At 42.3% G+C, this 24605-nt stretch overlaps 1 protein-coding gene across 1 annotated transcript in view; it reads right to left on the bottom strand.

Moving 5' to 3' along the window:
- LOC144769773 (DBH-like monooxygenase protein 2) overlaps nucleotides 1-24605 on the bottom strand; it is a 248912-nt gene that overhangs the window by 547 nt on the left and 223760 nt on the right. The gene's annotated exons all lie outside the window — the stretch shown is intronic.

Raw genomic sequence — 24605 nt, 5'->3', positions numbered from 1 at the left:
GTGATATGACTGCTACCTGTGGCAAACAAGGGTAACAAATAGACTACAAAGTAGGGAACAGTGGCCACGAACATCAGTGCTGCTTGTAAAGTGCCTGTCCCATGATGTGTTTCACATTGCCTCATAACTGGACCTCTCTGGTGGGATTCTAGTCCTTTTTTTTTTTTTTTGCAGAGTTTTATATAGCGCGAACTAAACCCGAACCGAATCAGGTATCAGAGCGCTTTACATATTTTTCCAGTTACGTTACGTTACATGAGGACACACTTTCATTTTTAGGCACGGGGAGATTAAGTGATTTGCCCTGAATCACAGGAGGTTTTGGCGTCGTTACCGAGACTCGAACCCAGATCCCCAGGTCCGAGGTCGAGCGCCCTAGCCGTTATATTCACAGGTCGCACAGGGAAGTGGAAATAAAGTGACAAAGATACTTGTACAGTGTGATATTCCCTTACTATAACTATATATTATCACAAGGACAACACCTAGTATGCCCACGTGGACCAGGGTTACTAATACTTATATGCAAACGTCCGCCATGGGACTCTATTCAAAACCATGAGCCCCCATCTACCTTCCTTTGTGGAAGCTCGCATTCCATGTATTCACTCATAAATTTTAAGTGGTATCTACACACTTTGAGTTTTCTAATGTAAACAGGAAATTAAGCAATGTTTTTAAAAAAAATGACAATGGTTTCTGGGGTTATTTTTCTGTATTATTTGTCAGAATATGTTTCTTTTCATATGCAGATGACAGTATAATTACTAACATAAGTGCAGGCGACGCAGTGCTCTGGTGTGAAGAACATATACAATATGTACACAAAAGACTCAGAATAAAAAGTTCACTGGTTCTATGTACGGATGATAAAGAAATGTGGGTATCACATCCCAGCATGTCGACTAAACAATAGTCAAAGCAACCAAGTGAAACAAATGTTGAAGTTTCGACCTCTGTTGAGTTTCTGGGTCTCCTCAGGACAATTGTCATCTGACTTAGTCCCTGCAAACATTGGAACATAGAAACCAAAGCCCATCATCAATATATTTCCACTAAATTCTTAGGGTGTTTCATTATGAGAAGTTGCCACACTCTACTCCAACTTACCAAAAGTTGGCACAGTGAATAGTCCAATATCTGTGGTTGAAACTCATCCGAGTCAACCACCAATACCAAGTTGTGATTCCAAACTCATCAACAAAACTGGCATGGAACAATCTGCCTGTACGTATATTCTGCAAAAGTCAAGCAAACGATCCATAAATCCTCCAAAAAGTTATGTGATGTTCACTGTTCTAACTCTGGGCAAGCACACTAGTTAGTTGTGCTAATGTAAACCATTGTCCCTTTGTATGGTGAATTGTGTTCATGCCAGTCATTGTGTGCCCATTCTGTGCTAGTTTTTACCCGCATAAAACCGTTGGAGCATTCCCATACAGCGCAATCTGACTGCTTCATTTATTCAGTAAGGCAACAGGGCGTGTTAGTGCGTGAACTCTCTTTGTACCTCATTGTGCACCTATTCCATACTGTTGCAGAGTCGCTCGCTGTGCATAAATCATGCACCGACTGTTACAATTAGTTCAGTAAGGCATGAGAACGTGTCTGTGCATGTATTGTGTCCATGCTTGTGCATCCTTAATCCGGGGCGGCTCTAGGCTCATGGCGGCCCTGGGCAGGGAGCGTAGGTAGGGGGCCCCGGAAGAGGGGGTGGGTCCGGGCGGGGCGGAGCTCGGGAAGATGTTTATTGGCGTGGCGGCCCCTGGGGTTTGACGGCCCTGTGCCGGTGCACAGCTTGCACATGCCTTAGGCCGCCCCAGCCTTAATATGCTAATGCCGAGTGTCTCAACGTGGAGCACTTATCTTCCCATCTCTGTAAATACCAACACACACTGTGGATGACTGTAAGTTAGTTGACTTAGTGTCACCCATATCCGTGTGCAAGGCTGTCTTCATGCATCGCCATGCAGCCCTGTGCCTCAGGAGACTCATGTGTGTCTCAGTATGCTGTGTAATATAACTATACGTAGTCTTCCACTGCTAGAATCTGCCATGGAAAGACTGGTGGGATGGACATTGGGGACCCACAGCGGCCCCCCTTCATCCCGGGCCCTTGATATTGGGTGTGGGGGGAATAGATCCCTGTACCAAGTGACAGGCACCACATGGTGCCTGCCACGGAGTACAGGGATGTGTTACACATCCCTTTTTTCCAATGCTGCCGGTCCTGCAGCAAGCAGCACCCGTGCCATGGAAAACCTGGACAATGTGCACGCCACAGTCACGGCCGCATTGTAATTTGGCCTGTGGGACCCCCGACTGTGTGTTGGGCGTCCCCATCTCCATTAGTGTGGCGGGTGCATGGGAGTCTGCCCGCCATCCTAATCTGGCCCATAATTCTACACAAACCACGCATACAAAATCCTTCACAATGTTTATAAAAGAGGCACAAAACGTTCATAGATAATATAAGGGTAGACACTCAAATTACTTTTTGGGTCCATTAAGGGCACGCTTATTGTATTGTATTGTATTGTATTGTATTGTATTGTGTATTTCTAAAGCGCAGCTATCGCTCCAGAAGGAGCATCATGGTGCTAGATAGACAGTGTGCAGGAGTAAGACTAGAGGTCTAGATGAGATTCATTACATGATCGTCAGGGAGGGAATAGAACCATGTTTTAAGCTGCTTTCTGAAATGATTTGCCTGAGTTAAGGATCTGAGATTGTTGGGAATTGAGTTCCAAGATTTGGAAGATAAGAAGGTTAAAGACTTGCCTCCTTTGGTTTTGTAGTTAAATTATTTATTGAAGAGACTTTGAATGCAAGCATACCAATTCAACAAACATCCTGACAATATTTATGATATATATACGTTTCCTTCATTAATGCAAAGGCCTCGGTTTTATGGCACAACGATTCGTATACATAGGGTGGACAGCAAAGAGTAAAGACTATTTTCACATACCGACATTCATATCCTTTAGGATGCAACTAAGCACAATAAACCACATGTGCACTGCATTGTTCCATCAGATCAAACCCGGAATTCGGTCACATTTGTCACTTGTTGCAAGACCTGAGATAGATTTTATATGTGTGAAGCAATCAGTAGATCACTCTGTCAGAAGCCTTGGTGATGCTACGACCCCTCCTTTTTTGTTTCAGGTCCCCACAAAAGAGTAAGGAGCACTGCCGTCAGTCTTGCATGGGCTGTAGAATACCTAGTATCAGACAATTATGGATATTGCAATTGTGAAGTACATCATATTGATACAGACAAGATTCCTTTAATGAGTTTTGGGACTCTACTATGAATTCTATTAGAAACATTTCTTTGAGATACTGAGGTCCTGATTCACAAAGGTAAACTTACACTTTAGTGTACGTTTAAGATTTTTTTTGTATTCACTAAGGAATTATACTAGTAGTATCTATACGACTGGGGAGTCAACATACACATTAGGGAGACTCCGCACATATAAAGATAGACCTGTCCCATCTTTTTATGAGCGAGGTTTCCACCACGAGTGCAGAGCCTCTGCAGTCGTAAAACTCTCAAAATGCATTCGTGAATACCAAAAAAGGGGAGACTTACACTACCTTTATCAATCAGGCCCCAAGGAAGTATTTGTACTCTGTGAAATAGTGCAACCTCTGTGTTTTTGTTAGAATGGTGGATGATTTCATTTAGTAACAATTGTCCAAAGTGAGGGCTTAAATAAATGAGGCATTAACATATGTGTATTTGAAATAGTTTTAACCAATATTTGTGTACATGTACGTCTTGTTAGTAAATACATTTTGAGTTTTATATTTCTACAAGTACATCTTTCCTATTAAAAATTAATGAAATTCCAATTGAAGCTTACATGCCGCAATCTATGTTTAGGAGAATAGAGCACTCCTAAGTGAAAGTGTGTATCCACAAATTTAGTGAAATGATCAGTAATTAATTGCATGGCGTATATTTGTCTCCAGCATGCTTTGAGCTCATAGTGGTGCCATCATCGACAGCCTGTTTTCAGTCTGCATCTCAGCCTTAAAAGAGTGGTTAACACCCAAGCTCATTAAAATCTGTTAGTATCTCCTAGCAATCTTGTGGATTGAATCTGATTTGTGGCTATTTTCCATCACAACTTTATCAAAGACAATGCCCCATAACGTGGGAATTTCAAAGAATTTCTGTAAGAACACTCACAATTTCTCCCTCATACTGCTTTCTATTCCTTACTTAGTACAGTAAGCAAAAAGATGTCCAAATCAATAGGCGTCCCACTTTTGTTGTGCTGCCATCACCGGCTCTAGAAAGAGGATCACAACGCCCACACTGCCTGCCTGCTCCCTCTGGTGCCCACCAACAGCTACATATCCAGCGCCTGGAGGCGCTTAAAAAACGGGCGCGGGCTCCCTCAGCGCGGAACGCATGCGGGCCAAGGGCGGGCCAGTCTGTGCCCATCAAAGACCGGATAAGGCTGGACTGGGCTACCCCCCTTGATCTCCTCACAGCACGCCTGTATTCCTGCAGTAAGACTATATATTTATGTCGAAGTGGGACACGAACTATCTTGTATTCAGTCTACACTGAACAGTGACTACTGAATAATTGTTAGTCGGATTTTACTTAAAGCATCATTTTTTAGCGAACTATCTGCTGAGGACTTTTACGGCACAAGCATGCATAAACATGCGAATTGAGGATATCAAAATATATGGATAGAATGCTGTGGTAATCTTGGAACATCATTTTGCCATATTGCTATATTGATTGTACTGTGGTTAAATTATTGAATATAAGGTACCTGCCTTGGTACATGTTACTCTACCCTTCTAATATTGCCCCCAAACTGTGCAATTTGCTGATAGATATTCCTTGCTTGCCTAAGCTTTAACCCTACTAAAGCTATCATACCAATTATAGCCTTACAAAATCAGTTCCTATAACAAAGCATTTGGGCAACAATGGGGAAAAGAAAAGCAGCGGAAACAATGGCAGGAGGAAAAAGATAGCAAGGACACAAAAACTGGCCAAATCTGCAGTAGAGAACTGTACTTTAGCTGCTATTGACGATTTAATAGAAGAGGTAGAAAATATGCTGTCTAATGGTAAAGAGTCCAGCATCAAGGGAAAAAGTAAAATGTCATCCTATTACAGCAGAAAAGACAAAGGGCCCGATTCACAGAACTAACTTAAGACAAAATCCTAAACTTACTACTTTTGGTATTCACAGAAGTTAGGATTTTGTCTTAAGTTTGTCTTAAGACACACTTAAGACAGACTTAAGTTAGGATTTTGTCTTAAGTCTGTCTTAAGTCTGTCTTAAGACAAACTTAAGACAAAATCCTAACTTCTGTGAATACCAAAAGTAGTAAGTTTAGGATTTTGTCTTAAGTTAGTTCTGCGAATCAGGCCTAGTGTGACCACAGCAAGGCCCAACAGCCCAACTATTATAGTTCACCAAGCACACAATAAAACACCGTTGCAACCATCAACTACACCACCTTTAAATACTGGATTGGGTACTGACGTTACACCCCCCCTAGATTAGATGACATAGATAATATAGATCGGAATCAAGGAAGCCCAATACATAGAGAGATTATAAATGTAGAGTGCTCTAAGTGATACTTACCATTAGTAGATAACTCGGAGGGAACGCAAGTAGAGCAAACCATTGGAAAAGATGTAAGTAGGCCTACTAAACTGAGTTTAATTGGGACTCACACGCAGGTACAGCCACATGACACTCATACACTTGTGTTGGATCTTTATACAAAATTAAATGTAGTCCAAGAAGAGGTTTTGACACTCAAAAGGATGATCGAGGCACAAACTACTCACTTACACAGAAACTCAGGAGGTGTAATTTATGCACCAGGGGATAGAAAACATATAACGACAAAATCTCATCATACCACTAATACAACTTTAAAACCTTACCCTCCATCTACCTTGGGGAGCCATGCGATTAATATGCATGAGCACCCTAGACTGCTCACATTGCACCAACAGTCGCAATGTACAAACATAAATCTAGAAACTCTACATCCAAATAGACCAACAAAGGGCGCTCAGGACTTTGGGAGAGGGTATAGGGGTCCCGAGTGGAAACATGGATTACACCAGGCACTTCACCATCCGATTAAGGAGAAACTGAATTTTCATAATGTGTTTCTTACCAATGTCCCAAAATTAAAGCCGGGTATTAGGAAAGATAGGGATTCCCTTGTAAATAAAGTCACACATTGGATCAGGAAGGAACGACAGTGCCTCTCCATAAGAAGATCTGATATAAAAAGTGCTGAACGGATAAAGCAAGATGAGGGTGATTTAGATTACATAAGGGTAACATTTTACTCCCAAATTATTGCTGAGAACTTAATAACCATGAACTTAAGAACTCATTCTTTTTTTAATTCCTAAATCTGCATTAGGCAAAACAAAACCTGTATAGACAGATGTAGCACTGCCACACATGCCTCTGGGGGGCAAAGCAATCTTGAAGCCGTAGATTGACTGAAACAGGGGTGGAATCTATATACCCCGGGGGGACAGCGTATTCAATGGTTGAGGACCAAGATGTAATTGAAGTGGATGACCAACTTAATGTGAACGCACTTCATGAAGGACACAGCCTTGATGGAAGCCAAGCATTTAATATTCTGGAGTCAGAAAGGTTTAATTGTACTAATAACGATGGTTCCCCCGCTAACAAACTAACATATACAACATCAGATTGTGGCTGCCCCGCTTATAAATCAATATATCTAACTCCAGACTGTGTGAAGATGGTGTCTTGGAATATAGCCGGCCTTTCAAAAAAACTCCAAGAGCCTGACTGGCAGGATTATTTTGATAACTTTGATCTCTGCCTTTTTCAAGTGACTTGGGCAAGGGAACCACTATTTAAAGAAGGCTATAGAACATTTAGTATAGAGGCCCAACAATTAGTTAGAGGGAGACCATCAGAGGCCTCTTAATTTGGATACAAAATCATGTAAATGCCTCTGTAGAAATGTTACCTACTGCCACAGATGATATACTGGGTTTAAGCTTATAATTTCCAAATAAGTCCTGGCTGTACTTATTTAATATATTTAAGACCAACAGAGCATTCAAAAGAATCACCACGAATTCAGCATTTAGAAGAAGTCCTTGACTCAACTTAATCCAATGGGCCCATTATAATTGGAGGTGATTTTAACTGTTGCTATGAACCTTTGTCGGGATTAGATACAATTTTTGAGGAAGAAGACCTAGCACTGGGTATTCCGCCCCTTAGGACAGAAAAGACTCTGGGATGCTCTGTCTCTGCAATTCAATTACTCAATTTTACTAAAGAGAAAGGACTAATGTCTTGCAATGGCAGATCCCCCTCGGATCTTGAATGTTCTAATACTTTTTCGAGGGGTCTTTCCTCATCCCGGATAGATTACATCAGGATAAGTGTTGCTTATTGGGCTTACGTGCAGGACTTTACAGTTGATGACAGAAGGGAAAGTGATCATTTCCCTCTGTGTTTAGATCTCACAGGGAAATATTTCCTACTACACTCATTGATACAACCTGGAATGGGCACAGAGGTCATACAGCCTATAGTGAGCAATAACAGGAGGGCAGTAAAATGGCCATCTATGCTGGAAAAGGTAGAACCCCTTACTTGTATTTATAATATCTTTAGTGACCTTGTATCGCTCTTTTTAAAAGTGTACCCTGAAATCATACCCATAACACAGATCCATCAAAAGTTGGTAGAAAATATAAAACCCTACCTAACTAAATCTGATACTGGGAAGGTCAAATATAGTAATAAGATGTGGTTGTCTAACCCATGGTTCGACAAAGAATTTGCAGCGGCCAAACAACGTCTCATAAGGGTCTTGCAAACTAAGGAGATAGTTATGATTAGGCAAGAAAGAAATGCATATAATAAAATTCTGAAAGTAGCCCGTAGAAACTAAGAAGATGCTAGTTGGGAAGGATTGATAACAGCTTCAAAGGCATGTGATCAATCCTTTTTTTTGGTGGATTATTGCCAATGGTAGTAAATTAAATAATCCGGTTCAAGACTATAATTTGGACCCCTGCACCTGGCATAGACATTTTGCTCACCTATATGCCTCTCCGGCTATAATAATCAGAGACCCCACATGAAGCATTGAGGATCTCATGACGTCAAATGTGATTGTCCCGTTACAATTCAGCATAGAGGATACCACACTGGCCATAGCTGCTAACAAGTCATCGAAAGCTCCTGGCCCCAATAAGATACCGGGTGACCTCTTTAAACACGCGCCTGAGGTGTGGGCCCCATATATTAATCTTTTATGCAATGCAATCGCTACAGGCCAGCCCATTCCAGAATCTTGGAAGGGCGCGGAGATCGTCCCCATATACAAGAAGGGCAGCAGGGCCGATCCCGCTAACTATAGACCTATCAGTTTGATAGACATAACTCAAAAGGTTTATGCCAAACAGATCCTAGATAAGTTAAATGACTGGATGATTGAAAACAACGTACTTTCCCCATGCCGAGCGGATTTTAGAAGGAGAACCAGTACCACAGACCAAGTGATCAGGCTCGTAACTACAGCCTGGAAATACACTAGGCTAAGATCTGGCCACTTATATGAGGCCTTTATTGATTTAATGCCTGCATTCGATTCAATCCCCAGAGATCTGTTATGGTTAAATTTACTACAGCAGGGGGTACCAAGAAATATTCTAGTTCAGTTGATTAGGCTTCACTAGGATAACTTTGCAAAAGTCAGTTGGGGCAAAGGGGGGAACTCACAGACGAGATATAAGTCAAGAGAGGGGTGCGCCAGGGCTGCGTCCTGGTGCCAACTCTGTTCCTCTTATATGTTAACGATATGGTTGAGTTCCTGTAAAAATCTAAACACGGTTCCCCAAAACTAGGAGGGAACCATATTTGCGCATTAACATTTGCTGGCGACACAATAGTGCTGTCGCAAACGCCAAAGGGCTTGCAAAATCTTTTAAATACTCTTGATGAACATTGCAGACTAAAAGGGTTGGAAATAAACCCAGTAATAAAAACATGTCCATAAGGCTTCATAAGTGTTTTAAAAATGATACAAAGCTGGATGGAGCGATCTTAGAGCGTGTTTCCAGCTTTGTTTACCTCGGGGTAACCATTGATTCTAAACTTTCATGGAACCCACAGATAACGAAATTGAGATCAATTTTAATGCAAAACTCAGCACCAGTTATAAAAAAACTCTTTGCAACTATGACAAAGGCTATTACACCAGCCCTAGAAGTCTACAAGTCCAGGGCCAAACTGCTGCCTTGTATGGCTCAGAGCTGTGGGGTGGGGGGGGTCACTTTCCCCTCTAACTCTGGGGAAAAATAAGGTTTTAAGAAGGCTAATTGCCCTTCCCCAAAATACACGTGTGATCCCCTTAATGTATGACCTGGGCATAAAACGAATCAAATAAAAGGGCGGTCTGGATGAATTTGTCATTTTGGATCAGAATATGGACCACCAAGGAATTGCAAACCTATAGACAAGCACTTAGTGAATTATTGGTTCTCGACATTCACGTAACTTTCCTGTGGTTGGCCCATATTCGCAAATGGCTTCTGGACCTGGGCTTGAGTAGATTCTGGGAACATCCGAGTACGCTGAACCAGGATTCAAAGCGGGAAATTAAAACCATTTACTGCAATTTTATTAGGCACAGTGTCACTGTAAACTGTAGATCTGGTACACTTACAACTCAATTTCCGATGTTCAAAATAACCCCACGTTTTGAACCGTTTTTAGATGAAATTGAACCTCTACTTGCTAAGGTATTGTATCTGAAATTCAGGTATGGTACTCTCCAGATAAAGGCTTTCACATCCAAGTGGGGAATGATACAGGAAGGGGGAAAAGACTGTAAGTGTACCCAGTACCATCTAGGAAGCAAGGAGGACATCGCGCATGTCTTATTTTTCTGCCCTGCTTACGCAAATCCTAGCAGGAAATGGATAAAACCTCTGGGCAGGAAATTGAGTACTAGAAAATATACTGAAATGCTGTGTATCTTAAAAACTGACAGTTACAAGCTTATTGTATTTGGTGTCTGTAGATTTTTATTGGCTATCAGTTTTATAAGGAGGAAGAAAGGGCTTAAATTCTAAATTTAAAATGTTTTAAATATGATTTTATTCCTTATGGGAGTCATATGATATTTAAATGCTCATGTTGTATATAGCCAATGACAGCACAAAACTACAAACTACATTTTATTTTTTGAACTAAGTACTGTAAAAGAAGCCTTGATGATATTGCACTCTGTACTTTGCACTTTATGGAGCTCATCTTATTGCTGCTAACTGTAAATATTAGGCCTCATGTACTGTACTGTAATCAACATGAGGATTAATGTACTCTATACGCTTTTTTAATAATATTCTTAGTATTTTTCTGATGCTTTGATGATTCTGTGAATCGAATAAAGATGCTTTGACTTGACTTGAATAGGAAAGGACCTAAAAATAGATGAAAACTGGCCAAAAACCTGAACCTGAACCTCTAGTTTGAGAGTCTTTAATGAAGGAGTAGAGTGCCATTGGAGTGTCCATGGACCCGATCGTCCAAATACTGATGGCTTTTATGATGTGTCACAATCTACAAAGGGAAACAGAAAACATGATGCTAAGTGAAATTATTGGCAAGTAAAAAGACTTTCATGAACTAATTGAAAGAGTCACAGAAACCAAATGTGAGAAAGTCATCATTTTTGCCCTGATCACCCCCATTTCTTGCTTGGTACTGGTGGTAACTGACCCTGACTGTGCCCTGGGCTCTGCTTATTAGGCCCTGGGCCAGTGCTCTGCTGTGAAGGTATATGGTCTAATTACAATTGCCACTGACAGACCCTGTGTGTCCCTAGTAGATAATAGGACTAGGGGGATTCCACCTACCTATACGTTTCCAGTATATAATGGGCTAGGAGGTTTGGAGGCCCAGTAGATTTAATGCACTAGTGTGCGTGCTGCTGGTTTGCCTGCTGTCATTTTAAAAAACAGCCTTGCTTTGCAGACTGTTTTTAAAATAAAGTAATATGCATATTCGACTTTGAATTTACAGGTACTTCCAAAGTCTCAAATTACCCTATTTTTTCATATGTCACCCCGAAGGTCTCACCTAGGTGCCCCAAGGGTAGTGTGCTTTGTAACTATAAGCAGAGAAATGATAAAATATGTATTATACGACCTGGTGAGGGAACAACTGCTGATTACATTTTCCCTATTGTAGTGAAATGCTCGATAGGCTAACATTGTAATATAATATTTAACTATAAATATTGATAGGAGCAATGTAAAGAAATATACTTCAAGGTATCAAACTAATAATTAGAATAAACACAACTTGCCACTGTTGGATTTGTAATAACTATTACAGGAAAGACGTTATTACACTTTCTTTTCTGTGAGCTAAAGTCCAACTTTCTGGCTGCTCTCTCCTTATTGGCCAGCCTGCTCACATGCTGTGTCACAGCTGCCTGTTGAGGAGTGTAGTGTCCTGTAAGAGATGAAAATAGGTTTCCTATGGGTGGAGAAGTACAGGGGTAGCCAAACTGGTCTTCAAAGAGAGAATGTCACTTTAGGGCAGCACAGGCCCACCCCTACAGCCTGATTTTTTAGCCACACAGGAGCTTCTTAAATAGATTAGAGAGAAGGTTGGAAAGGGAGTGTTAAGGAAAATTAGCCCCACCAGTACGTTGGGTTAGCCTCATCCAGCTCCTCTGGAGAGAATTCCTCCATGCTGGATTTTGAAAGAATTATGCTTTCTGGGATAGGAATATGCCACACTTTGGAGTAAGTGGTCATACAACTGGGTGGTACCCTGCATCCCATTGGTCAGGGGTACCCCCTGCGTGGCACCCAGGAACCATGGATAAATATGGGAGACCTGCATAGCTCCTCAGATCTGCTGCTTGAAGAAACAAGAAGAAAAGACTGCCCTGCTGATGCCCTGGCCTGCACCAAGCAGACTACCCTCATCAGGACTGCTCCTGCGCCACACCGTGGGACTCAGCACCAGAATGACTCTGAAGGTCCAAGGGGTGGACTCCCTGCAAGCTACAGGTTAACAGATTCCACCTGCATCCCCTCCACGAAGAGTCCTCATCCTGGAGTGCATCCAATGGACTTTTTAAGGATTTGGCCAGGTGCATTAAGGGAATTGTAGTGCAGACATCCCAAGGAGACTACAGACCCTTGGATTTGTGTTTTAGACACTTTGAACACTCAGGAAGGACTTCAGGAAGAAGTTCCAGAAGTTTGGAGCAACTTTTGAATTCAATGAAATGACAAACCCTACATTGAGAGTCAACATGGCTACCTTTATTCTCGAGCTGGCCTGGATTTCAGGTTCATCCCACTGAAAGCTCAAGAGCTCCAGACTTCAAGGATTTGACACAGCGTCGCTGAAATCCAAGCCAGTGAACCTGTACTGAATCCAGCCTGACAAAGTGCCTTGCTGGTCATTGAGGGGAAAAAGCTCCAGAAAAATGATTTAGTGTGAAGGTCAAATTTTGACTCAGGCCTTTCACTTAGGGCCTGATTATGAGTTTGGCGGTCTTCCTGTGGGCCACCATGCCAGTGCCCTGCAGGAAAACTGCCAAACTCAAAGTCAGACCACCTGCCGAATAACTGGTTTAATTCTGGCAGGCAGTGTGTGCTGCAGTGGTCCAAGGTCGGTGCCTTTCTTAGGTTCAAAAAAGCCTTAGAAAGGCACGGTCGTGGGATCACCGCAACATGCACCTGCACAGGAATAAATGCACCTTCAATGCCAACTGCCATTTAATCTCCTTTACATTGGCTTTCTTAAATCATACCATATTTTTTTCCTCTGCACTCTAGAAGTAACGTCTTACTGTTTGGATAGGTATAAACCAGAAAGCATAAACAGACCATTCACTTGAACAATAGAAGGTGTTGTGGATACTTAGCTTGACGGCCACTAGTGGTTTCCACTGTTTCACTTTACTAACAGTAGGGAATGTTTTTTTTGGGGTATGCCTTGTTTTTCTTGTACTGGTTTTTATACTGGATGTTAATTTTCTCTCTCTTCAACTTCCTCACTCTTTCTTCTCTTCCCTTAAGGACACCAACACCACAGACCAGCTTACTCACTACTATTGCAAACAGAGGGGTTGATTATGATGACAGAAAGGACCGTCATCGCCAGCCCGGTGGTGGCGGTCCTTCCCACTGCGCATCGTGATTTTCTCACCGCCAGATTACAATAGCGGTGGGATCCAGACTGCGGCGGACTACGTTTATTCTACGCACGGATCACAAGCCATTGGTGGATTTGTTTTCCATGAGAGGTGTGGGTAGAGCTACACCTAGGATAGCAAAGTGGCTTTATCATTTACATGAGTTCATCTTTGATGTGAAGTATTACCCCGGTTTGAAACATGTCAATGCTGACTGTTTATCCAGATTGCCATTGGAGTGCTTGCCGTCTAATGATGAGGATGAGTGTTTGGTTGCTGAAGTTAAATATGTTTGTGGCACCATTTCTGAGGATGAGTGGAAATCAGCTATCAAAGAGGATGATACTATCAACATTCTCATTGAGGCAATGGGTCATAGTCAGGGTAGGAAGTTGCATCAAACTTTAGAGCCTTTCAAACTTATTTGGTATGCAGTGCGGTTGTGAATGACATTTTAAGAAGAGGATGCTGTTTAGTTTTACCATTTGTGTTAAGAGAAAGACTCTTACGTCTTTCTCTTAACACTTGCCCTATATGAAAGGACGCATTGCTGGAGTTGCGTCACTTTTATGACACACTCCAGCAATGCGTCACTTTTGCGCTTACAGATATGTCAGAAATACTGACGTATCTGTAACTCCTTGCGACATGATGCGTCATACATTAAATATGACGCATCAGGAATGTCGCAAGGAGTGCGCACTGAGAAGTAACGCATCACTTCTTTCACGCAGCGATGCGTCATTTCTCATAAATGAGGCCCATGAGTTCTATCAACGGGGTGTGTCTGCAGTGCCACAGGGCCAAACAGAACCTCACAAGCAGGGCGCAAACAAAATAGGTTCAGTAGCGTCTTAAGAGACAAGTAATCCATACCCAACAAAGAAAGGATTCATTTCTCAACAAGCCAAGTCGTTAGCCGCTTTCTGAACATCTTTACAACGGTGAACAACCTTTACAATGCAACTTTTACAACGCACTACCATTACAACGAAACTTTTACAACGCAAGTGGATTTACAACGCATGCTTTTACAACGCATGCTTTTACAACGCAAGTACCATTACAACGCAAGTACCTTTACAACGCAATTAATATGTTTTAAATTTATTTTATTATAATTATGTTTTACATTTATTTTATTATATTTATTTTAAATTAAAAATGTATAAGTTACGTTAGTCATTTATTATATTTATTGATGAAAAAAATATTTTTATTAACTGAAGTTGTTTAATTAATTTTTAAAAATAATAAATGCAAAAAATATTCAAGTTAAAAAAATGAATACTTTAGTATTAATAATTTAAAAAGAGTATTAATAATATTTTTATTAACTGAAGTTGTTTATTTTTTTAATAAATTATTAAATAGAATAAATACTTCAGAATTTAAAATTAATACTTTTGTATTATTAATTTAAAAAAGAGTATTTATATTGTCATGTATATTGAAAGTGTTATTTTTTCAAACATATAGTTTTAAGAGTGAGGAAAAAATATTTGTATTAAACTCAGGTATTATATATAATTAAATGATAAAAATAATCCAGTATATTGAATTAATACTTTAGTGTTATTATTTAATAAAAGAGTATTATTATTGTAAAAATTAATGAAAGTGGTAATAATATTGAAAAAAAATATTATTAAATGATACAAATACTCAAGTATATTGAATTAATACTTTAAACAGTATTTATTTTGATAATTTTATGGAAATTGTTTTTTTGGTTAGAAATTGTTTTAAGAGTGAGTAAAAATATATTAAGTTTTTAATAAAAAAAAGGAAATAAAAAAAAAGACTTTTTTTTTTAAAATGTATCTTGCAGTAACTAATAAATGTGATAATTAATACTCTAGTATTTTTGTAAACAAATATTTCGGGTCTATTTATTAATTTATAAAAAATGATGGGAAAATAAATTATTGTATATGTTAATTAAACAAATGTAGTGTAAATGTATTTTTTTAATATTAAAAATTATAATTTATTTATAAAATAATTTATAATATTTTTAAAATGTATTACATTATAATTAGAAATAATTGAAAGTGAAATTTACAAAATATATATTTTTAAATTAATTTAATAGTTGCTAAATTTAATTTTACAAATTTAATTAAAATAGTTCCCACGATTTTGCATTGTATCCAATGGGTAAAATTTTCCTTTATTTATTTCCATAGTTGAAGCTGGTTGTCCCGCGGAACTGAAAAGGAAGGTGTTAAAGAAGAAGAAAGGGGATCTATAGAAAGGAAAAGGAATAATCAATCAATCAATCACTCATAGCATTTGTATAGCGCACTACTCACCCGGAGGGTCTCAAGGTGCTTTGGAGAATGGGACTGCTATTGCTCGAACAGCCAGGTCTTGAGCTGTCTCCTGAAGGCGAGATGGTCCAGGGTCAGCCGAAGGTGGGTGGGGAGGGAGTTCCATGTCTTGCCTGCCAGGTAGGAGAAGGATCTTCCTCCGGCGGTGGCTCTTCGGATGCGTGGTATGGCGGCGAGGGCGAGGCTTGTCGAACGTAGCTGGCAGGTGGGCTTGTAGAAGGTCAGGCGGTCGTTGAGGTACTTGGGGCCCAGGTCGTGGAGGGACTTGTGTGCGTGCGTTAGGAGTCTGAACGTGATTCTCTTGTTGATGGGGAGCCAGTGCAGGTCCCTCAGGTGGCCAGAGATGTGGCTGCTTCGGGGGATGTCCAGGATGAGTCGGGCAGAGGCGTTCTGGATGCGTTGGAGTCTTTTCTGTAGCTTGGCTGTGGTTCCAGCGTAGAGGGTGTTTCCGTAGTCCAGTCGGCTCGTGACGAGTGCCTGGGTGACCGTCTTACTGGTTTCGGTCGGGATCTATTGCGGGGCATGCGTAGGGTGTTGAAGCATGATGAGGAGACGGCGTTGACTTGTCTGGTCATCGAGAGGGAGGAGTCCAGGATGAAGCCTAGGTTGCGTGCGTGGTCTGTTGGCTTGGGAGTGGTGCCCAGGGCGGGGGCCACCAGGAGTCATCCCAGGCGGAGTGCGATGGTCCCAGGATGAGGAATTCCGTCTTGACTGAGTTCAGTTTCAGGCGGCTGTTCTTCATCCACTCGGCAACGTCTTTCATCCCTTCGTGTAGGCTAGCTCTGGCGGTGGCGGGGTCTCTGGTGAGGGAGAGGATCAGTTGGGTGTCGTTGGCGTAGGAGATGATGTTGAGGTTGTGTTGGCATGCGATGGCTGCAAGGGGTCTCATGTAGATGTTGAAGAGGGTGGGGCTGAGTGATGATCCTTGCGGTACGCCGCAGATGACTTCGGTGGCCTCTGATCGAAACGGGGGAGGCGGACTCTCTGTGTTCTTCCTGTGAGGAACGAGATGATCCATTCCAGTGCCTTCTCTTGGACACCTGTGTTGCCGAGGGGTTGGACTAGGGTGCGGTGGCAGACAGTGTCGAACGCTGCAGAGAGGTCCAGGAGGATGAGGGCTGCTGTTTCCCCGTTGTCGAGCAGGGATCTGATGTCGTCGGTGGCTGCGATGAGGGCGGTCTCTGTGCTGTTAGAACTTGCAGGGAGGCCTAGCTGTTCTTGTCCTTAACCTGTACTGGGTCTTGTCTCTTTGTCCCTTGATCCTATCTCAAGGGACTCTCACCATTCCCTTGGCCAGGGGGGTGGTTTTCCTACAGACTTATTTGGGTCAGAATTTTCGGTACATGCAAATGTACATTTCTGAAATCTTTGTCTTTTCACTTATCTACTCCGCCAAATATATTGTTTCATGCATAATGTTTACTGAAACTGCTGTCTCTTATTCTATCCCCTCAAATAAATGGCTATCGTACTTAGTGATGTGAGACATGTGAGACATTTAATGATGGTTTTCTCTCTTCGCATTAATTCATTGTTGGTATTTGTGCCATTGCACAAATGAGCATTATAGAATTAATAAGAATAATATTGATAAAATGTTATTTATCGAACAAAGAGTGTGATTTATTCAAAATAATTGATAGAAAAGTTCAATAATATCATATCAAAGTCAAAAGAGGCTTTATTCGAGTAAATTTCTCATAAAAGCACATACATACATTTAAATATTAAAACCACATTAAATAAATACCTCATTTTTAGTTGACAGTCATTAGCAAAAGATAAAATACATAATTAATACAATATAAATACTAAAAATTACTTAGTAACTCTGATTGCTAAAAAGGGTGCTTACAGGGGCAAACTCTTGGCTACAATTCTCTGTCTGATAGACCATGCCCATCCCAGGTACTTAGCGACTGCTATAACCAGGGGCATGAAAGTGCTGGTGCAAATGATTCTCAGAGCCACTAGGCTACTGGTAGTACCTAGATTTCTACACGCTGGGGCTAGCTTGGGATGACATAAGCCCTACAGGAAAATAAAAAATGGCCTATGCTTTCTTTTGAAGCTCCACATACAGGGCAATCTGTATTGGAAGAACTCCTCCACCTCCCTGTAAGCGATCTAAGAGGGAGCGCACCTGTTCTAATTTGGAATAGGAGCTACCTGTCCCCTGGCATTGTTATACTATCCCAGTAGTCTTCCAACATAGGATACAATTTAGCTTCCAAAAAACGACCCGTCATAGAGTCAGCAGCAGTTTTTCTCCAATCTCGCAGGGCCACATAATCCCAATATAGCCCTTTTAATGCTTTTTGACTCGGAAAGACTTCTCCTAAAGGCTTGTCCCATAGGGTTTGGAGGCCAAGCTCACAAAGCGTGATTCTAAGTTCTTTTAACCATCCTATTCTATGGAAGACATCTGCTTTTATTACTGCTAGGAACCCCTCCGCATAATGATGGATCTCCGGAGTCGTCCAAAGCCGTCTCCAATATAGAACAGGGCGTAACCTCGCCAAATCCCCTACTGCCTTCCTCCCCAAGTCAAGTCTAAGAGGGAGCAATGGGGTACTTTTGGGAAGGCCAGTAACTGCCCTAAGGAACTTGTTTTCCGATTTCTGCATTGACCGGAGCTTCCCAAAGCCCCACAGCTCTGCGCCGTACAGAGCAGGCCTTAGGGCTTTGGCCTCGTAAACCTCCAAAACTGGCTTAATTGGCTTGGACTTCGATTTTCTATGCTCCACCCCCAGAGCTCCAGATATTTGTCTTTGTCTTAGGGCCGCCATATTGATGTGCTGTGACCATCTCAAATCATCGATTATGTAAATGCCAAGATAGGTAAAAGCTTTGACAACCTCTAACAAACAACTGTTCATAGATATTTTGGGTCTAAAACTACGATGGCAGTTGAAAGTCATTAACTTAGTCTTAGCCACGTTGACTTCCAAACCGTGCACCCCGCAAAAATCATCAAAGATATGAAGAGCACGTTGCAAGCCACTTGGGGTCTTAGACAAAATTAGGGTGTCGTCCGCGAACATCAAAATTGGAACGTTGATGCCCGCCAAAGAGGGCGCATCTACACTAACGGACAACATACAAGCAACTATCCCATTAATAAATAGTGAAAAAAGCAAGGGAGCCATTGCACACCCTTGGCGAACTCCCCGCTCTACCGGGAAGTCAGCAGTAACTTCTCCATTCCTGCCCCACTGGATTTTGGCAAAATTAGCCTCATGTAACCTCATAACCATTGTTAGTAAATCTTCCGGTAGACCCAGGTTCCTCAAGACCACCCATAACGTTCTCCTTGGTACCAGGTCGAAGGCAGCCCGCAAGTCAAGAAAAGCAACATACAGGCTACCCTCGCCCAGCACCACCGTTCCCCACCGCAGCAAGGTAAAGTGGAACACCTGGTCCACTGTACTGGTGGCTTTCCGGAATCCAGCTTGGTATGGGGATAGGGCATTGTTCTCATCAACCCAATCCATGAGCCTGTTTACGATCATCCTCCCCACCACCTTTTGGATGGTAGCAATCAAGCTTGTCGGTCTGTAGTTCCCTGGCAACGACCGATCACCTTTCTTGTATACGGGTATGATGATCGCACCCTTCCAGGATGTTGGTACCATAGTCCCTTGGGCAATAGCATTAACCAGGAGGAAGATATATTTTGCCCAGCGATCCTTGTCATTAATAAAGAGATCCGCCGGGACCCCATCTAATCCGGGGCTCTGCCCCTAGCCACGGCACATAAAGCCACTTCTACCTCTTTGAGGCTAACAAAGTTTCCATTAAAATACACAGCCGTAATCCCAACCCTCTCACTGCCCGGTAGTGTTTCAGCGTATTGGGGTTTAAAATGGTTGACCCAAGCCCACTCCGGGACATTGTTACTGGGGCAGTCTGGTGCACCACCTCTACCCCATTTAACAATGTTCCAGAAAAGTCTGGAGTCTTTTACCCTACAAGCTTCTCTCAACTCAGACCAGTGCAGCTCATCCCACAATTTCTTGGCTGAGGATATACTGTCCTTATAGAGCTTTCTGGCACTTCTTATTGCTACCAGGTCCCTACTCTTGATGGCCAGACCCAGGGATAGCCGAGCTTTCCTACATTGAAAGTTATACCATTTTGCCGGCCTGTCAGGTAACTTTTTATTTTTCTTGTATGCCTTCTGAAAATGTGACTTGATTGTGAGAAAATAATTATCGTGAATATCCGTTACTTCCTTTGACCCTGGAATTACTAAATTCACGTGCTCCAGGGCGGTTATCGCCTTGTCAACCTTAATATTTGTACTGGCCATAGACTCAAGATTGGCCAATACGCAGGGCCATTTTAACCTGCGCATATCGTTAGTTGGAACAGACAGTGGAACATTCAATTCATCATTTAAGCTCACTGTTAAAGGTGACCACCATTTGTGCTCTACGCACAATGGATTGTGATCACTTTCAATCCTCATCTTGACTTCCATATCACATACTGATTGCCAAAGTTTCAGACTACACAGGACATAGTCTATCCTGCTTCTACTGCGTCCATTATCGAAGGTACAGGCCCCCCCCCCCCCTGTCGCTCTTGGTTCTCCCATTTAATGCCCTAAGGCCCTTTCCTAGACAGATGGTATTTAAACATATAATATCCTCTGTCCAGCGTTTCACAGGGACCAGATCGATTTTAGGGACCCCCCATTGCATATCCTCTACTCTCCCTACAAAATCATCAGAGCTATCCAGGGGTTCAAATGTGCGATTTAGGTCGCCGTCAATAACAATACTGTTATCCAAAGAGTGGATTTCCACAAGTGAAGCCAAAGCCACTAAGACCTCAGACTTCCCACCCTTGCTCCCCCTAGCATACAGGTTATATATGTGGAGATGCCCTTGGAGACCCATATCTAGTTTTATCAGTTGGATGTCCTTGCTGCCCAATTCTACCACTTTAACCTTAATGGGTAGATTTTGCCGTACCCAAATAGTTAATCCACCCATGGGGCGACCCTTTGGACCTTTGGTTGCCGGTACAGAGTAATTCAAATATCCTTGTTGAAATAAAGGTTCACACACCCATGTCTCTTGGAATAAACATATATCGAAGCTATTAATAAAATTTTGGGAATCCTGCTTATGGCTCAATCCCGCTATATTCCTTGACAGTAGTCTCCCGACACTGGTCATGTCAGGATATACTGATCCTTTACAGGATCCTATCGTTGGAATCACAGGATCAGTGATGTGACCCACCACTTCCAAGGTATTAATATTCCCCTCATTTCTAACTACATGGGTAGCGGGGTTGTCAGGAGACCTAGAGTCATGTAAACAAGTGCAGTCAACTTGGATTGATCCAAGTCAATCACATTCATTAAGCCCGGACAATATATTAAATCTGTTCGTGACCTCCACTTCACCTAGATCCCTTTGGAACCCTCTACCCCATGGACCTGTTAGCTTCTGATGGGATATATGCCACCCCCCAGGACCCATTGTGGTGCGAGTTTGATTAATGGGATTCCGTCTTGTAAAGTTGCTATGTGTAGGTGCCCCATGGGGCCCAGGTTTATAGAAGAACCCGGGGAGCAAGATTTCAATATCATTTTCCCTTGGCAGAAAATTCTGTTCATCCTCCCAGAGGAGCCTAGCCACTGATACTGTGTTATTAAAATGTAAGACTACACAGTCACCTTCTCTGTTCTTCCTTGAACTCCCCAGCCATGCTACCCTGCGGGCCATAAGAATATTGTGTCCCACCTCCTCGCCAGATTCCAGATTATTTGAGAGCCAATGGATAGCCTTGTTCTTTAATTGGCAATAGCCCTCAGTTAAGCCGGGACGAAGAGGTGGTACATTGGTCATAACCAGAACAAGGGGAGCGCTTTGTGGGGGTAGATCTAGAGTCACTTGATTACATGTGCCTATATCCATTTTTCCAGACCATAAGTGCCCGGAACCCAATCTATGTGATTCAATTCGGGCCTCCTGATGTAATGTCGGGCCCCTTGTAGATCAGTCTGGGCCTCCTGATATGTTTTCGGAGCCCCTGGGTTTCCCTTGTTGGTCATACACGTATTTATAGCCCTTGCGTCCGGCAAACTCACAACATTATCAGTACCCAACTTTTTTGCCTTCTGCATAAGAGAGGGTACTTGGGCAGCCCTAGTATCTACCGGTTTAGAAGTGACATTACGCTCTAAAGGCTTTCTCTGTGTCTCAACTAGGGAGTTTAACATATCGAAATTAGCCTTAGTGACTGTTTCTAATTCACCTAAACTTGCTACGACTAACTTTAGTCTCTCAATCAAGGAGAGTATTAGAGAGCGAATCAGATGTTCAACATGATCCAAATGAACCCCATTACCCTGCAAGACAAGTGGGGGTTTTGCCATGGGATCGGTATGGGCTATTATATTAAGGTCTATTGGATTCCCCGAACCCTGATACTGAACCCCCTTTCTAGCTAATTTCGGAATTTTAGCTTTTTTTCCTTTCACCCCACCACCTCTTCTTTTCCTTTTACCTACAACTCGAGTTGTTTGCGTCGGTGAATCCCTTGAGGGGCATGCAGGGGAACCTATTGGGGATGACGTACTAACATGATTCTCTGCTTGTTTAGTACAACCCAAATGGATAACTGATGAGTTGTTTCCCTCTAAGATGTTCACAAGGGAATCTAATTCAATACTAGACTCTGGTAAACCAAGGTCACTTAAGCGTTGGCTAATACGGTTCTCAGGCGTTAAACAATGCTGGATAGGACCCTGGAGGGCCGTTTAGTAAAAAGCTCAGATGATATCCTCTTTTCAACGTCGACTATCTGGTGGTCTAGAGCTACCGAAAGCCTTGTAATATAATTGTCCAGTGTCCCCATAAGGCTACCTGTGATGGATTTCAGGCCAGCCTTCCCCCCTTTAACCAACTGTGACGCCATAGTACCTAAGGGAAACTATACTCAGAACCAAACACGCCACAGAAATGGACCTTACAAATCAATATTACAGTTCCAAGGATACAGACCAAGGAGGGGTGCCCCAGCCCAGCCTCGTCCGGCCCAGGACGGCCAAAGACGGTCCCGCCCTTGTCCCGGGCTTCTCCCGGCACGCTCCCGCGAGGCGGGTATTGCAGTCAATAATATAGAGCAATCAGCAGAGACTAATTAGCCTCAGGTGTCAGTTCCCAGGTCTTGTGGGACACGTAGTCCTCGCGGTGGGGAGATGGCGTTGCGGGCTCCCTCGATATTGCCCGTTAAGGATTCAGGGACTTCCTCTGTTGCTCCTTTCTCCCTGCAGCAAATGTCACCCACAGAAAACAGCAGGAAAGGCGGAACAGCACAAAACCTCTACCGAAGCGGCACCCGCGAAGCGGGTGCGGCGAGAGGTAATGAAGCCGATGCTAATTGGCCTCAGGTGTCAGTTCCCAGGTCTTGTGGGACACGTAGTCCTCGCGGTGGGGAGATGGCGTTGCGGGCTCCCTCGATATTGCCCGTTAAGGATTCAGGGACTTCCTCTGTTGCTCCTTTCTCCCTGCAGCAAATGTCACCCACGGAAAACAGCGGGAAAGGTGGAACAGCACAAAACCTCTACCGAAGCGGCACCCCAATCATGTCATATCATTGCCATCAACTCTTCAACTAATTGGTCCATCGACTAAGTTGAGGGAAAGTTGATTAGAAGGTTAGATAATTATGAGAAAATTTGAATAAGAACTAATAATTGACATTGTTAACTGAATTCCGAAACAAAATTGACTCCCAGTGCCTCAGGGATATGGGTGAATGTGTATGGGCCATTTATGAGATATTGTAAAAGTTAATCGCTGAGCAAATAGTTGGGTCTTTGTGCTGGATCACCACTGAGCAAAAAGAATGGTTGAAGCTTCACAATCCTGGGAGTTCTCGAGAGAGTTTTCCATATGATTCCAATGTTTGTTAAGAAATTCCGCTTGATGAAATTGACTCTGCTGGGCCGGGTCAGTCCAACTGTGCCAATGTTGATTCCAATGTCAAGTCGGGGGAGATTCCTGTTTGTGATCGCTCTTCTCATGTCAGAGTTAAGCCTAAGCATCTTGATGATTTTGTATGTTCTTAAGTTCTTGTTTTTGATTTGTTTTTGTTAAGGGAGGTGATGTGTTGTATCTCTGTATACTCTGTATTTCTTAGTTGTGTTGTATTTCATAGATGTGTTGTATTTCTGTATATACTCTGTATTTCTTAGTTGTGTTGTATTTCTTAGATGCGTTGTATTTCTGTATATACTCTGTATTTCATAGTATACATTCCTTGTGGAATGCTTGCTGTTCGCTGGTAACTTGCTTCTCGTGAGGTAGGGGGATTCTGGAATGGCATAGAGAGCAGTTGACAGAGGGAGCATCTGGCAGATCATCAAGGGCCTTTGTATGTTACCATTAAATAGTTCATGCTGTGGGAGTCCTGTGCTTATAAAACATGTGCCCAACAGAACAGAAGAGAAGCCCAAAGGGTGGCTAATGGGTTTACTACCCGTGACTGTCTAAGACAGAAAAAACAATGAGTAGGAAGAAAGAACTTGGAAATGACAACAGACCAAATCCTGGTTGGATGGAGAGACCGGCAGGTCATCAAACACATGAACATGCATTATTTCATGAGTGGTGCAACATCGGTTTTAAAGTCATAAATAAAGATTTTTGAAAACATGTTCTCATCCCCACTCGCAACTTGAAACAGTGCTTTTTCCATGGTACATCCTACTGTGTCCTAAAACTGATAAACCTCTCATATGAAACCTTTAGAAAGAATATAACGATCCTCTGACTCATGCAGCAACCTCTGACAGTGAGCCTGATTCACAGAACTAACTTAAGACAAAATCCTAAACTTACTACTTTTGGTATTCTCAGAAGTTAGGATTTTGTCTTAAGTTTGTCTTAAGACAGACTTAAGACAGACTTAAGACAAAATCCTAACTTAAGAATGTCTTAAGTCTGTCTTAAGACAAACTTAAGACAACATCCTAACTTCTGTGAATACCAAAAGTAGTAAGTTTAG

Source organism: Lissotriton helveticus, chromosome 7 (genome assembly GCF_964261635.1).
Source record: "Lissotriton helveticus chromosome 7, aLisHel1.1, whole genome shotgun sequence".
NCBI lineage: Eukaryota > Metazoa > Chordata > Amphibia > Caudata > Salamandridae > Lissotriton > Lissotriton helveticus.
The sequence above is the reverse complement of the archived record's forward strand: the minus strand, read 5'-3'. Positions and strand labels throughout refer to the sequence as shown.